Source organism: Fukomys damarensis, unplaced genomic scaffold (genome assembly GCF_012274545.1).
Source record: "Fukomys damarensis isolate Sample0158 unplaced genomic scaffold, DMR_v1.0_HiC HiC_scaffold_39, whole genome shotgun sequence".
Lineage (NCBI taxonomy): Eukaryota > Metazoa > Chordata > Mammalia > Rodentia > Bathyergidae > Fukomys > Fukomys damarensis.
In genome coordinates this window covers 84,500,260-84,515,764 of record NW_022900951.1, presented here as the reverse complement: position 1 = coordinate 84,515,764, position 15,505 = coordinate 84,500,260, and the positions used below count along the sequence as shown (strand labels likewise).

At 35.1% G+C, this 15,505-nt stretch overlaps 1 protein-coding gene across 3 annotated transcripts in view; it reads left to right on the top strand.

Annotated features, from left to right (window-relative positions):
* The window catches only part of Col4a6 (collagen type IV alpha 6 chain), a 359,207-nt gene that overhangs the window by 291,568 nt on the left and 52,134 nt on the right, over positions 1 to 15,505 (top strand). The gene's annotated exons all lie outside the window — the stretch shown is intronic.

Sequence of the window (15,505 nt, the reverse complement as noted above, 5' to 3'; positions counted from 1 at the left end):
TCCATTTACAAACACTTTAATTCCATTTTTTTCATTTTCTCACATTTTTTTCTTTTCCCTTATTCCCCTTCCCCTACCTTTCCCACTTTCCCTACACCTTTAGCCCTTTTATATATAAAAAAAATCATATGATATTTAAGCTTGCATGTTATTTCACTTAGTATTATGTTCTCAAGGTGCATCCAATTTTCTACAAATGATTCATGTTTATGCTTCTTTATGGCAGAGTAGTGTAGTACTCACTGTGTGTAAATACCACACTTTTTTTTTTCTCATTGAGTTTATTGGTACATTTTAGGTATACAGTACAGTTGCATTCATTACTGGGATCTTGTACCTTTACATGACAGGTCTTGGTTCTCATTTTTTGCCCTTGTCTACACTTTCTTTAGCTATTTATCTGTAGATGGGTACATAGGCTGTTTCTAAAATTTAGCTATTATGAATTGCACTGCTATAAACATAGGTATGCATACATCACTGTCTTCAAATCTTTTGGGAAGATACCTAGAATGGGAGTAACTGAGTCAAATAGAACCTCTAATTTTAGATTTTTAAGGAATCTCCATACTGATTTCCATAGTGGTTGTATCAGCTTACAGTCCCACCAACAATTAAGCAGGGTTTCTTTCTCCCCACAGCCTCACCAGCATTTGTTATCAGTTAATTTCTTGATGGCAGCCATTCTTTCTGGAGTGAGATGAAATCTCAATATTTTAATTTGCATTTCTTGAATGGTCAGCAATGTTGAATATTTTTTCATATTTATTAGTTGTTTGTATTTCTTTGTATGAGGGTCTATTCATTTCAGATACTCATCTTTTTAATTGGGTATTTAAAATTGGAGGGTCTAGCCAGGTGTGGTGTCGCACACCTGTAATCCCAGCACTTTTGAGGCTGAGGCAGGAGGATCACTGTGAGTTTGAGACCAGCCTGGGCTACAGAGTGAATTCCAGGTCAGTCTCAACTACATAGTGAGACCCTGTCTAAAAAATAATATTGGAGGGTCTAATTTTTTTGAGTTCTTTATATATTCTCAATGTTATTCCTTTATCTGAGGGGTAGCTGGCAAAATTCTTTTTACCATTCTGTTGGTTGTCTCACTTTGTTGGTGATTTCTATGCTGTGCAGGTTTTTAACTTATGTGATCCCATTTGTTCATTCTTGTCATTATTTCTTTTTTAAATTGAGTTTATTGGTACATTCTAGGTACACAGTACAGTTACATTCATCATTGGGATCTTGTACCTTTACATAATAGGTCTTGGTTCTCATTTTTTCCCCTTGTCCCTGCCCTCCCTTCACCACCTCCTCCCCTCCCCATTTACTAACACTTTGTTTCCATTTTTTTTCATTTTCTCATATTTTTTTTTCTTTTCCCTTATTACCTTTTCCCTACCCTTCCCACTTTCCCTACACCTTTAGCCCTTTTCTTCCTATTTCACTTTGTCAATTATCTCATTAGGATCTTATGTACTATTATAGTTTTTGACACCATTCTTGTTATTATTTCTTGTGCAACTGGAATTTTGTTCAGAAAATCTTTGCCTACACCTATGTCTTCAAGAATTTTACCTATTTTGTATTCCAGCAGATTTAGAGTTTCTGTTCTAATGATTAGATCTTTGATCCATTTTGATTTTAGTTTACTGCATGGTGAGAAATATAAGTATAGGTTCAACTTTTGGCTTGTGGAGAGCCCGTTTCCCGATATTATTTGTTAAAGAGGCTATCTTTCCTCAAGCATAGGTATTTGGCCTTTTTGTCGAAGATAACATAGCTGAGAGTTGTTTCTGAATCACTTATTCTCTTCTATTGATCCACAAGTCTGTTTTTTGGCAATATCATTTTATTTAAAACATCACTGTAGCTTTGTAATACAACTGTGGTGCTCCTGCCTTACCCTTGTTGCCCAGAATAACTTTTGGCATTCTAGGTCACTTTTGGTTCTGTATGAATTTTAGAATTGGTTTCTCCAGTTCTGTAAAATGTTGTTGGTACTTTTTGTTTTGTTTTGTTGTTGTTGTTTTTGAGATGAGGTCTCACTACGTAGTTAAGATTGACCTGGAACTCACTATGAAGCCTAGGCCTGTCTCAAACTCACAGCTATCCTCCTGCCTCAGCCTCCTGAGTGCTGGGATTACAGGTGTGCACCACTATGGCTGGCTATTGTTGATATTTTGATTTGGATTGCATTATATCTATACAACAGTATTGGAAGAATCACTATTTTTACTATGTAGGGTCTGCCTATCCAGCAACAGTGAATATCTTTCTATTTTTTGACATCCTCTTTGATCTCCTTTTTCAGAACACTATAGCTTTCATCCTAGAGGTCTTTCACTTTCTTGCTTTCCTAAGTATTTCCTTTTTTGTGCCATTATGAAAGGTATTTTCCCTAATTTCTCTCTAAGAGAGTTTGTTATTGGTGTACATAAACACTATTTATTTTTGAGTGTTGACTATGTATCCTGATACTCTACCAAATTTGGATATTAGTTGTCAGAATCTTTTAGTGAAGTCTTTGAGATCTTCTATATAGAGCATCCTGTCATCAGCAAATAATGATAATTTAACTTCTTCTTTCCCTATCCATATCCTTTTATTTCTTTCTCTTCTCTTATTGCTATAACTAATGTTTTGAGAACTATATTGATCAGAAGTGGTAATAGTGGACAATCTTATCTTTTTTCTCATTTTAGGGGGAAAGCTTTCAGCTTCTCTGTGTTTAGTATGATATTGGCCATTGATTTGTCATAGATGAGAGAGAGAGATTGTCAGATTGAGAAAAAGACATTCTTTCGGGGTTTTATTATGAATGGATGCTGGATTTTGTCAAATGCTTTTTCTGCATCTACTGAGATGATAATGTGATTCTTGTCCTTGCTTTTTTTGTGTGGTGTATTACATTTACTGATTTGCATGTTGAAACATCCCTGTATCCCTGGAATGAATTGTGCTTGGTCATGATGTATAATCTTTTTTATGATTTGCTGAATTCTCTCTGCCATTATCTTACTGAGGATTCTTGCATCCATGTTCATTGAAAAGATTGGCCTGTAATTCTCTTTCTTAGCTGGGTCCTTTTCTGGTTTTGGAATCAGGGTAATGCTTGCTTTGAGGAATCAGTTTGGGAGTATTGCTTCCCTTTCAATTTCATTAAAGGGTTTGGGAAGTACTGACACTATATCTTCTCTAAAGTTCTTGTAGAATTCTGCAGTGAATTCATCAGGGCCTAGGCTTTTCTTAGTTGGTAGTGGTTTTATTACTTCTTCAATTTTACTGACTGATATTTGGCTTATTTAGGATTTTTATATCTTCTTGGTTAGGCTTTGGTAAATCATATGGATCTAGGAATTTATCCATTTCTTCAGAATTTTCTATTTTATCAGAGTACAATTTCTCAAAGTAGTTACCAATAATCCTCTGGATGTCAGCGGAATCTATTGTGATTTTTTCATTTATCATTGCATGGATTTGGGTTTTTTTCTCTTATTTTGGTAAGGTTGGCTAAGGTTGGTTTGTTTTGTTTAATCTTTCAAAGAACCAACTATTCAATTCATTGATTCTTTGTATTGTTTTCTTTGTCTCGATTTCATTAATTTCTGCCCTAATCTTTATAATTTCCTTCATCATATTAGCTTTGAGATGAAATTGTTAGAGACCCCTGCAGTCAGGTGCCAGGTAGGTACCTGCCCAATATGCAACACAGGCCTGAGAAAAAGCTACACTAGGAGACAGAACTAAGAGAGATAAAGTGGGGTGCCAGGATGATCAATGCCGGTGTAACCAACAAAGGCCCTGGCCAGTCCCAGGCACTGACTTTTATTGACAATCAATTGGGCTAAAGGTGACATGTGGTTTCTATGGAAATTAATGTAAACAAGTCTCTTAAAGGACAAGACAAAGCATTCTCAAATCAGGAACAACATAGACAAAATATATGATCGTAATTAGAACATTGTCCTTCTAGTCTGAGGGTTTTAGTTGTGGGAACAGAATTTGGATGTGAGTTACTCTCACCTCAGCATGCAGCTTCAGCCAGACTCACTTCTCTAAACAAGCCAATTGTGAGGTTAACTCTTCACAGCCTGCTTTGGGCAGAATCGATATTACAGACCTCTACATGAAATTGCTTTTATTCTTCTAGGACTTTGAGGTATGTCATTAGACTATTTATTTGAGTTTGTTCTGTTTTTCTGATATGAGAATTCACTGCTATAAATTTCCATCTAAGGACTACTTTCACTGCATTACATAGGATCTGCTGTGTCATGGTGGTGTTATTGTTTAATTTTAGTAACTGTTTAATTTCTTACTTAATTTCATCTGTGATTCCATTGACTATTTGAAAGGGTATTAATTAATTTCTGTGTTTGTCTAATTTATTTCTAGTTTCAGTGCACTATAGTCCAATAATATATATGGGATAATTTCAATTAATTTGTATTTACTTAAGCATACTTTATGGGCAACTGTGTGGTCTGTTTTGGAGAAAGTCCCATATGTTGCTGAGAATATGTATTCTGTTGTTGGATGGAACACTGTAGCTATCTATTAAGTCCATTTGTGAAAGATTTGGTTCAACTCTGATATTTCTTTGTTGATTTTTTGCTCTAGTTGATCTGTCCATTTGTGACAGTGAGGTATTGATACCCACCTGTTAGCACTGAATTGGTGTTTATCTGATTTTTCATGTTCAGTAGTGTTAGTTTTTTGAAGTTGTATATTCCAGTATATGGTGCAGCATATATGTTTATAATTATTATTGCTTCCTATTGACTTGTTCCCTTAACCAATATGTAGTGACCTTCTTTGTCATTTCTGATCAGCCTTAGCTTGAAATCCACTCTGTCTGAAATTAGGAGAGCAACTTCTGCTTTTTTCTAGGTTCATCTTGCATGGACTATTCTTTGCCATCAGTTGATTTTTAATCTGTATCTTTTAAAATTGTATCTTCTATACTGTTTCTTAAATGCTGCATATTGTTGGGTTTTCTTTCTTGATCCACTCTGCAAATCTATGTCTTTTCATTGGGGAAATGAAACCATTCACATTGAGAATTATTACTGAGAGGTATTGACTTATTTCTGTTATTGAATTATTTTCCTTTTGGGAGATTTCCTCATTTTTTCCCTTTCACTTAGCTGCTCACCACCAGATGTATTCACTCTTTTTGACTTATTGCCACCGTTGGCTTTATTGTCTCTTTTAAAATATCCTTGAATATTTTTTTGTAATTCTGTTTGATTGTTATGAATTTCTTGAAGTGTTCTTTGGCATGGAAATAACTTATTTTTCCATCAATTTTAAATGAAAGTCTTGCAGGATACATACAATGGGGTTGGAAGTTGTCATCTTTTAGAGCTTGAAATACTTTCACTCCAAGCTCATCTGGTCATTAAGGTTTGTGTAGAGAAACCTGCTGTGATTCTGAGTTTACATTGTATGTGATTCATTGCCTTTCTATATCAGTCTTTAAAATTTTGTTGCCATGATGGAATTCTGGAACTTGAGTATAATGTAGCATGGAAAGATTCTCTTTCAGTCATGGCTATTTGGAGTTCTATTTGTCTCATTTTTCTGTATGTTTCTTTCCCTATATTTGGGGGGGTTTCTGCAATTATTTCTGTGAACAGGTTCTCTACCCTATTTATGTTGTCTTCTGATTTTTTATTTATTCCACTCATTCTTAGATTGGTCTTCTTTTTATCATCAAGCAGTTGTTAAATCCATTTTTCATGTTCTCCTGTTGTTTGTAAGATGCTTTTAGTCATTGGTCTTTAAGTCAGTCATTGTCTTCTAGTTCTGAAATTGGATCCTCACATTGGTCAGTCCTGCTCCCCATAGTTTCAGTATCATTTTTATCTCTAATTCAGTTTCTTGGTACTTTTTAGGTATACAGTACAGTTACATTCATCATTGGGATCTTGCACCTTTACATGACAGGTCTTCGTTCTCATTTTTTCCCCATACCCTGGCCCTCCCTTCAACCCCTCCACCCTTCCCTATTTACAAAAACATTGTTTCCATTATATCATTTTCTCATATTTTTTCTTGTTCCTTATTTCCTTTCCCCTACCCTTCCAGCTTCCCCTACACCTTTAGAACTTTTCTTCCTATTTCACATTATCAGTTATACTATTTGAATCTTATTTGCACTTTTACTTTTTCATACCAAAGAAACTATTTAGTATTTACACATGTGTGTCTCATTTATTTCACTTAAGCATATGGCCTCAATATGCATCCATTTTCCTATGAATGATTCTAGTTTCTCATTCCTTATGGCTGAGTAGTACTCCATTTTATAGAAAAAACATATCTTCTTTATCCAGTCTCCAACTGATGGGCAATTGGGCTGTTTCCAAGTTTTAGCTATTACAAATTGTGCCGCTATAAACATTGGTGTGCATATATTAGTGTGGTATGATTCTTTTAATTCTTTCAGAAAGATACCCAGTAGATGGTTCGCTGGGTCAAAAGAAACCTCTAATCCTAGTTCTTTGAGGTATCTCCATAATGATTTCCATAGTGGTTGCACAAGTCTGCACTCCCACCAACAATGGAAAAAGGTTCCTTTCTCCCCACAACCCCACCAACATTTGTTATTGTTTGATTTCTTGATAGCAGCCATTCTTTGTGGGGTGAGGCAGAATCTCAGTGTTTTTTTCATCTGCATCTCTTGAATGACCAGTGATGTGGAACATTTTTTCATATATTTACTTGCTGCTTTTACTTCTTTGTCTGAGAAATGTCTGTTCATTTTAGATGCCCATTATTGAATTGGGTCTTTATATTTGGGGGGCCTGATTATTTTGAGTTCCTTATATATTCTAAATAATAATCTTTTGTCTGAGGGGCAGCTGGTAAAATTTTTTTCCCACATTATAGGTTGTATCTTAGGTCTGTTGATGATTTCTTTTGCAGTGCAGAAGCTTTTTAATAAGATGATATCCCAGTTGTTGATTATTTGTGTTAGTTCTTGTGCTACTGAGGATTTGTTCATAAAGTCTTTTCCTATGACAATGTCTTCAAGAGTTCTGCCTAACTTATCTTCCAGCAAATTTAGTGTTTTTTTTTTCAATATTTAAGTCTTTAATACACTTGGATTTTAGTTTAGTGCATGGTGAAAGATAAGCATCTAGTTTTAATCTTTGGCAGGTTGAGATCCAGTTTTTCCAGCACCATTTCTTAAAGAGGCTATCTTTAAGGATGTTTGGCTCCTCTGTCAGAGATGAGGTAGCTGAGTATGTCTAGATTTATTTCTGTATCTTCCAATCTATTCCACTGATCCTTGGGTCTTTTTCTTAGCCAGTGCCATGCTGGTTTTATCACAGTGGTTTTGTAGCATAGTTTTAAATTGGGAATTGTGATACCCCCTTCGGTGTCTCAGTTGCCTAGAATGGCTTTTGCTATTCTAGTTCTCTTCTGGTTCCAAATGAATTTTTGGATTATTTTCTCTCGTTCTGTGAAATATACTTTTAGAATTTCAATCAGAATTGCATTGAATCTGTATAGCAGTTTTGGTAGTATGGCCATTTTCACTATGTTGATTCTTCCTAACAGGAGTAGGGGATATCTTACCATTTTCTTATATCCTCTCAGATCTCTTATTTCAGCATGCTGTAGTTTTCATTGTAGAGGTCTTTTGCTTCTTTCGTTAGATTGATTCCAAGATACTTCACTTTTTGGGATACTATTGTGAAAGGAATTGTTTCCCTAATTTCCCTCTCAGGGAGTCTGCTATTTGTGTACAGGAATATTATTGATTTTTGAGTATTAACATTGTATCCAGATACTCTGCTGAAAGTGTCAATTAAGTCTAGAAGTCTTTTGGTGAAATTTTTTGGTTCTTCAGTGTAGAGTATCATATCATTAGCAAATAATGACAGTTTAACTTCTTCCTTTCCTATCTTTATGGCTTTAATTTTCTCTCTTGTGTGATTGCTGTGGCTAAGGTTTCCAGAACTATACTGAACAGGAGTGGTGATAGTGGGCATCCTTGTCATGTTCCTGATTTTAACATGAAGGTATGAGATGATCCTATGGTTTTTGTCCTTGACTCTGTTAATATAATGTATTACATTTATTGATTTACATTTACATATCTTGAACCATCCTTGTATCCCTGGAATAAATCCAACTTGGTTAGAGTGCATGATCTTCTTGATGACCCTCTGTATTCTGTTTGCCAGTATCTTATTGAGGATTTTTACATCTATGTTCATTAAGGAGATTGGTCTGTTGTTCTATTTTTTCGTTGGGTCTTTCCCTGGTTTTGGAATCAAAGTAACGCTTGCTTCCAGGAAAGAATTTGGAAGTATTGCTTCCCTTTCACTGAAAAGTTTAAAGAGTAGTGGCAATAGTTCTTCTCTAAATGTCTTGTAGAATTCAGCAGTGAATCCATCAGGACCTGGGCTTTTCTTTGTTCATAAACTTTTCATTATATTTTCAATTTCGCTGATTGTAATTGGGGTGTTAGAATTTTTTATCCTCTTCATTCAACTTTGGTAATTCATAACTATGTAGAAATCTGTCCATTTCTTTCATATTTTCCGTTTCATTAGAGTACAGGTTCTCCAAGTATATAATGATGATCCTCTAGATTTCTGCTGAATCTATTGTGACTTCACCTTTTTTGTTCCTAATTGCATGGATCTAAGCCTTTTCTGTCCTTTTTTTGAAAAGTTTGGCTAGGGGTTTTTTATTTTATTTATTCTTTAAAAAAACCAACTCTTCGATTCATTGATTTTTTGTATTGTTTTCTTAGATTCCATTGCATTGATTTCTGCTCTAATCTTTATAATTTCCTCCCTTGTATGAGCTTTGGGTTTTTCTTGCTCTTCATTTTCTGTGAGCCTAAGATGCATCATTGGGTGGTTTATTTGAGCTTGCTGTGTTTTCCTATTGTGGGGATACACTGCTATGAGTTTTGAACAAAGAACTGCTTTTATTGTGTCCCATAGATTACTGTATGTTATACTGGTATTATCATTTATTTATTTGTAAAAACTGTCTAATTTTTCTGTAATTTCCTCTATGACCCATTGATTATTCAGGAGAGCATTATTCAATTTCCATGTGTTTGTGAAGTTCTTACAGTTTCTTATGCTATTGATCTCCAACTTAACTTCACTATGATCTGATAATATACATGGGATAATTTCAATTCCTGTGCTTTTATTTAATCCTGTTCTATGAGCTAGTATGTTGTCTATTTTGGACAATGACCCATGTGCAGCCAAAAAGAATGTATATTCTGATTTTGTGGGGTGAAACACTCTGTAGACATCTATTAAGTCCATTTGTTCCAAAGCTTGGTTCAGTTCTAGTATTTTGTTGTTGATTTTTCTCTAGATGATCTGTCTATTCTGATAGTGGGGTATTTAGATCATTCACTACAATTGTATTAGTGCTTATTTCTTTTTTTCATGTCCTTTAATATCTGTTTTATATAGTTGGGGGCATTCATACTTGGTGCATATATATTTATGATTGTCATCTCTTCCTCTCGGTTTGTTCCCTTTACAAAGATGTTGTGAGCTTCTTTGACTCTCTTAATCAGTTTTGGTTAGAAATTTACTTTGTGAATAAAATAGCTACCCCTGCCTTTTTCTGGGCTCCTGTTGTCTGGAGAACTGTTTTCCATCCTTACACTTTCAGTCTGTGTGTTTTTTTTTTTAACACTGTGTTTCTTGTATACAACATATTGTTGGATTTTGCTTCTTAATCCATTCTGCCAGTATATTGCTCTTGTTTGGTGAATTGAGGTCATTGACATTGATGGTTGTAACTGATATGTACTGACTTATTATTGTCATGTTATTGTACTGTTGTTGGCTCTTTTTAATTTTTCCCCCTCTCCCTTTAGTTTCTTGCTTTGCTTAATTGATTTGCTCTGTTGGGCCTCATGGTGTTGTGAACTTCATTGTCTTTTTCTAGGATATTGTTTAGAATTCCTTCTAGTGCTGGTTTGGTATTCATGAAGTTTCTCAGGTGTTCTTTGTCATGGAAGTATCTCATTTCCCCATCCACTTTGAAAGAGAGTTTTGCAGGATACATCAGTTTAAGCTGGAGGTTGTTTTCTTTTGGGGTTTGAAATACCTCACTCCAGGCTCTCCTTGACCTGAGTGTTTGTATTGAAAAGTCTGCTGCGATTCTGATGGGCTTTCCTTTGCATGTGATTTGTTTCTTTTCTCTTACTGCTTGTAGTATTTTGTTCTTCTGTTGGGTTTCTGGGATCTTGATTATTATATGTCTAAGTGTAGATTTTATTTTTATCGTGGCTAGTTGGAGTTCTATATGCCTCACTTATCTGTATGTCATATTCTTCCTTTCCGTTTAGGAAGTTTTCTGTCATTAATTTTGTGAACAGCTTTTTTAAGTCATTTGTATTTTCTCCTGCTACTTCATGGATTCCTATCAGTCTTATGTTATGCTTCTTTGCATCATCTAAAAGTTGTTGGATCGATTTCTCATGATCCGTTACTGTTTTTAAAAGATCTCTCTTTTCATGGTCACTGACTGCAATCCTATCTTCTATATCTAAGATTATATCATCACATTCTTTTATTCTGTTGCATACACTTTCAATAGAGTTGTTAATCTCCTGGATATCTGTTTGAATCTGTTTATGGATTCGATTTCTTTCTGTGGTTGGGCATTCATTGTTTCTATTTCTTATGCTGGGCCTTCATGGCTTCTATCATGGTCCTGAGCTCATCTATTTTTTTGTCAGTTTATGCTCTAGAGTCTTGAATCATGACTTCCATTTTGTTATCCATCTCTATGGTTAACTGGAAACTTATTTCTGTTTTGAATTTTTCTAGAGCCCTATTGATCTGTTTTGTTACTTCCTGTGCTATAAGTTCAGGGTATCCTGGTGGTTGATTGTCAGACTTTTCCACCTCAATTCCCCTAGAGTTTGCCATTTGTGAACTGGAAGTCTGTCTTTGTGTCTTGCTTAAGTGTTATCTCATTTTTATTTTTGTTGTTTATCAGTCCTTGGTTTAATTCCTGGGTTATTACTCTGATCTTCCTGATATAGTTGCTCTTTAGCTTTTGAGTCTCTAATGGCTCATAGACATTCTCATTTTCATAATATAAGAAAGGACAACACGTTAAATCAATCACCACCCTTTAGACTAGTTGATACAATCAGCAACACCATGGCATCATGCACAGCTTAACTACTGACCATTTGTGGTAGTTATTAAGCTATCACCTTCAAACCATATGAATTAAATCAAAATCGAGGAGCACCCCAAAATATGTTTATAGTGAATAAACTCTTCAATATAGCAACTTTACCCTTTAGGATGGGTACTTAGACAGATTTAAGAAGAGAGGAATAGATAGGTAGCAGAATTGGAGAAGGTTTCAATTGAAGCCAGGGGACACAGGATGATCATGCAAACTTAAGAAACTGTTGAAGACAAGAGAGAAAGACAGAGTGCAAGAACAAGGACAAGAATAGAACAACTTAACAGAAATAGGGACTCACTTTCCTTTGAAACTAATGACCCTCAAGTTAGGAAAAAAAGAAGAATAGAAAAGAAAAAAAGAAGCAAAATAAAATAATAAGAAATCTGAATTAGGGCAAGAACAGTAACGGAAAGGTAGATGAAGAATAATATGTCAGAGCAAGAGACTGAGTGGGAAGAAGAAGACAGAAAAAAAGAATTTGCAGAATGGAATGAGGAAAAGAAAGAAGAAAAATAATTTGAAGAGCCTCTTTCAGGATATTTCTCTGCTGTCGCAATAGATAACGTGTGCAGCAATCTGCAGAACTAAGTCATTTAGTCTCAGCTAGCCAATGGCAGACCCCTGAGATTCAGGCCGAATTCTGGCTTCAAGGTCCAAATTGAGCTCCTGGACTTCCTGCAGGGTTGAACTCTGCAAGGTTCTACTACAGGTTCCCTCTACACTTTCTCTGAAGATAGTCAAAGTTCTGATGGAAGGTGGTGATCCCTCCAATTTATCAACTATGGAGGTCTGATGGGCCTTTATTGCAGTTGTTCACTTCCGTTCTATCTTCTGAAGCTCAGTAAAATGACTTTTATGACCTGTGCCTCTGCAGAGTGGATCCAGGAACTGCCACAATCAGGAGGCCCAATAGCATGGGGGATGGGTATGTTGCAGAGGTGCCTGCATGGCTGACTGGTCCTCACCGGTACTCTGGATGCAGGCCAGGTGAGGGCGGGGTCACTGCATCTCAGTATAATTTTTATTCTCCTGAATTTCTGGTTGAAACATTTTCATGGCCTCTAATTTTTTGTTAAACTGGTGATTTGTGTACTGTATCATTTATTTAGCTTTTTTACCTTTTTATTAGTGTCTTATGAGAGCTTCTGAAACATTTTGATTATTACATCTCTTATCTGTTCAGTTATATCTTCTCTAATCTCCCCCCAAGTATCTCTGTGAGCTATTTTTAATCTCCTCTGTTTTTCTTTTGAGTAATTCTGATATGTGGCTTACACTATTCTTCCCCTCAGTGCCCCCTGGATTGGCTTTGGGAAAGTTGAAAGTTTTGGGAGACATTTTGTTGTTTTTTCATCCCATGTTTTTATTGTTTTTGTTTATTAGTTTGCTTTGTTTTGTGCTGAGGTTTATGGGTGCTTATAGTCTAAAGACTTTGTTGCTAGTATAGAGATCTCTTTAGTTGCTTTTTAGTTATGTACTTTTGGCATAGCTAACTATAATCTTTTGCCACAGCCCCAAGATTTAACCATTTTGTTTGTTTTGGAAGAAGATACATTGTAGTTAGTCTGGCAAGCAAGTTATCTGAGTATGTACTCTAATATTATTAAGTCACAGAGTGGCATAGCCACAGTTCATGCTCCTCAGCATGGTCCTTCAATTTGCATCCCTCCAACGTATCTGAATATGTTAACCTATTTAAATAAAAATGTAAATTACACATAAAAACATTCATATTGTGATATACTCAAATCTTTTCCATGTTAAAATGCAATAAATTGTTACAATGTAATTTTCCTTTTGGTCAATAATGCTGCCCAAACACTGAGCTGTTCAGGGGAAAAACTAGTCCCTCAACCTCCCAGCTATGCCACTGATGTCACAAAGGCAATCTGAGTATTGTCTTACACAGAAATAGTGACAATTATGTGACCCTGTTAATATGAAGCAAAACAACCACAGTAGCATCACCTAAGACAAATTAGATATTAACATACCATAAGAACCAGTTATGTACCACCCTTGATCCTAAAGAAGAAACTGTCAATTATAATGTAAACATAAGGCAAACCAGGAATTGACTCTCTGCTAATATGTACTAAGTGCAACAGCTATATCTTTACTAGTGGTAGGTAAGATTCAAAAGTAATTTTACAACGTTAACTATCAAAAGATTAACAAAGCTTTATGGTTACACTCTTAAAATGTAGTTTGGGAATTAGAGCATGCAAAATAGGAACTTTGAAACCTTAAACTCTATGATTTGAGAAAGAGGAGAGAAACGTGTTTCAAAGGATCTTATTGGCAAGTAGAAAGATGTCTAAAAATAGGTAGGGATAAGACAAAAATCTGACAAGAAATAAAAAAGAAAAAATATGGAGTAAAAGAAAGAGGATATACGTAGTGAAATAACATAATTAAAACAGGATAGTAAAATAAGAGAAAATAATTCAGGGGAGAAAATTTAAAAGGGAAATGAGAAAAATAAAGAAATAAAAGAAGAAAAAGATTAGAAGCAAGGCTAAAGGACAAAGGAAGATTATCCAAGCTCCAGGAAACTGGTGAAGAAAAAGGGAAAGAAGAGAAGAGAAAAACAAACCAAAACAAAACAAAAATCTAAGAATAATGCTCACACTCACAAGAAATGAAAACAACAACAACAAAAAGGCATAGCTAACTATAACCTTTTGCCACAGCCCCAAGATTTAATTTTCTCTGTGATTTCAATCCTGTGGTTATCTTCCCATGTCTACAGTTTTGTGGCAGTGTCCAAGCACTCTCTCCAGGGAATATGAAAGACACTTGGACTGGAGTTGCTCACCATTCGTTTTAGCACATAGCATCCACTGGTCCATTCCAGTGGTATGTTTCTCCCTGATGGGCTCTATAGTCACCAACATTCACTGTATCTCTGTAGATTGGGTCTTCCTTTCTCTCAAGTGCTAGGAGCTGGGGAGAAAGTGCAGATTACCTCTTTCTTTTTCTGCATTGTGTTCTGTCTCTTACATTTCTTTGTAGGCTCAAATTTTCCTGTCAGATCTTTCCTGAGACCCAGGGATCCACCTCCTCCCTAACCCCACCCCAGTTGTTATTTCCTGGTGTCTGAATTCCAAATCTTGGAGAGACTAATTTGCTGCTGCTTAGCCCTCCATCATCTTTCTGAAAGTCTCCTCCAGGTATATTTTTATTGTTGATTTCTATTTTGCTTTCATTACCACTAAAATGGAACTCTGTGTGATTTCAGTCCTTTAAATTTGCTTTATGGCCCAGTTTCATAGTCTGTCTTGTGGGATGTTTCATATATGCTTGAAAAGAATATGGGTTCAGCTGCTGTTGGATATAATGATCTGAACAATATCCATAGGTCAAGGTAATTGACAATGTCGTGTTTATCATCAGTATCCTGCCTGATTTTTTTTAGTTCTATTAAGTACTGAGGGAGAGGTGTTAAAAAAACTTTCACATAGAATTGTAGATTTTTCTATTGCTCCTTACAATTTTATCAATTTTAGCTTCATTTATTTTGAAGTTCTGCTATTAGATTCAGATATATCTAATATTATTTTCTTCTCTGTGTATTGAACTACTTGTCATTATGAAATGCCATTTCTTTGTCTCTGGTAATATTCTTTGTCTTGAAGTCTACTCTGATAATAATAATTGTTTTGCTTTCTTTATAAAGTTTTTCTTTTTTACAGCACTTACATAGGAAAATTCAATATACAACAAGGTTAAATGAATTCTGCAGTGAACACATATCACTAATATTTTATTATACTTGCTTTATCCCTTGTCTATCCACCTGTCCATCCCTCAATTCATCAATTCATTCTACTTTTGGTGCATTTAAAAATAAACTGTAAACAATAGAACATTTACTTCTAAATACCATAGCATACTTATTGTTAGCCTTCAATATTTGTTTGCAGTTCTTCCTTTTATGTAACAATTACATACAATGAAATCCTCAAATCTTGAATATCCATCTAACAAATGCATACTCCATGTACCCAAACTTTAAGATACAGAATATTCCTATCACCTTAGAAAATTCCATAGTGTTCCTTTCCAGGCAATCCTTGCCCCTGCCCACCGCATAGGCAACTGCCATTCTGAGTTTTCTCTACCATAGATTGATTTTTGCCTGTTCTAGAATTTCATATGTAGAAAATAATATAATATGTAGCCTTTGGATTCTAGCTTTTCTTAACATAATGCATTTGATATTCATCCACAGTTACATGTATCAGTAGTTTGATCCTTTTTAATATTTAATTTAAATATTTAGTATTAATATTAA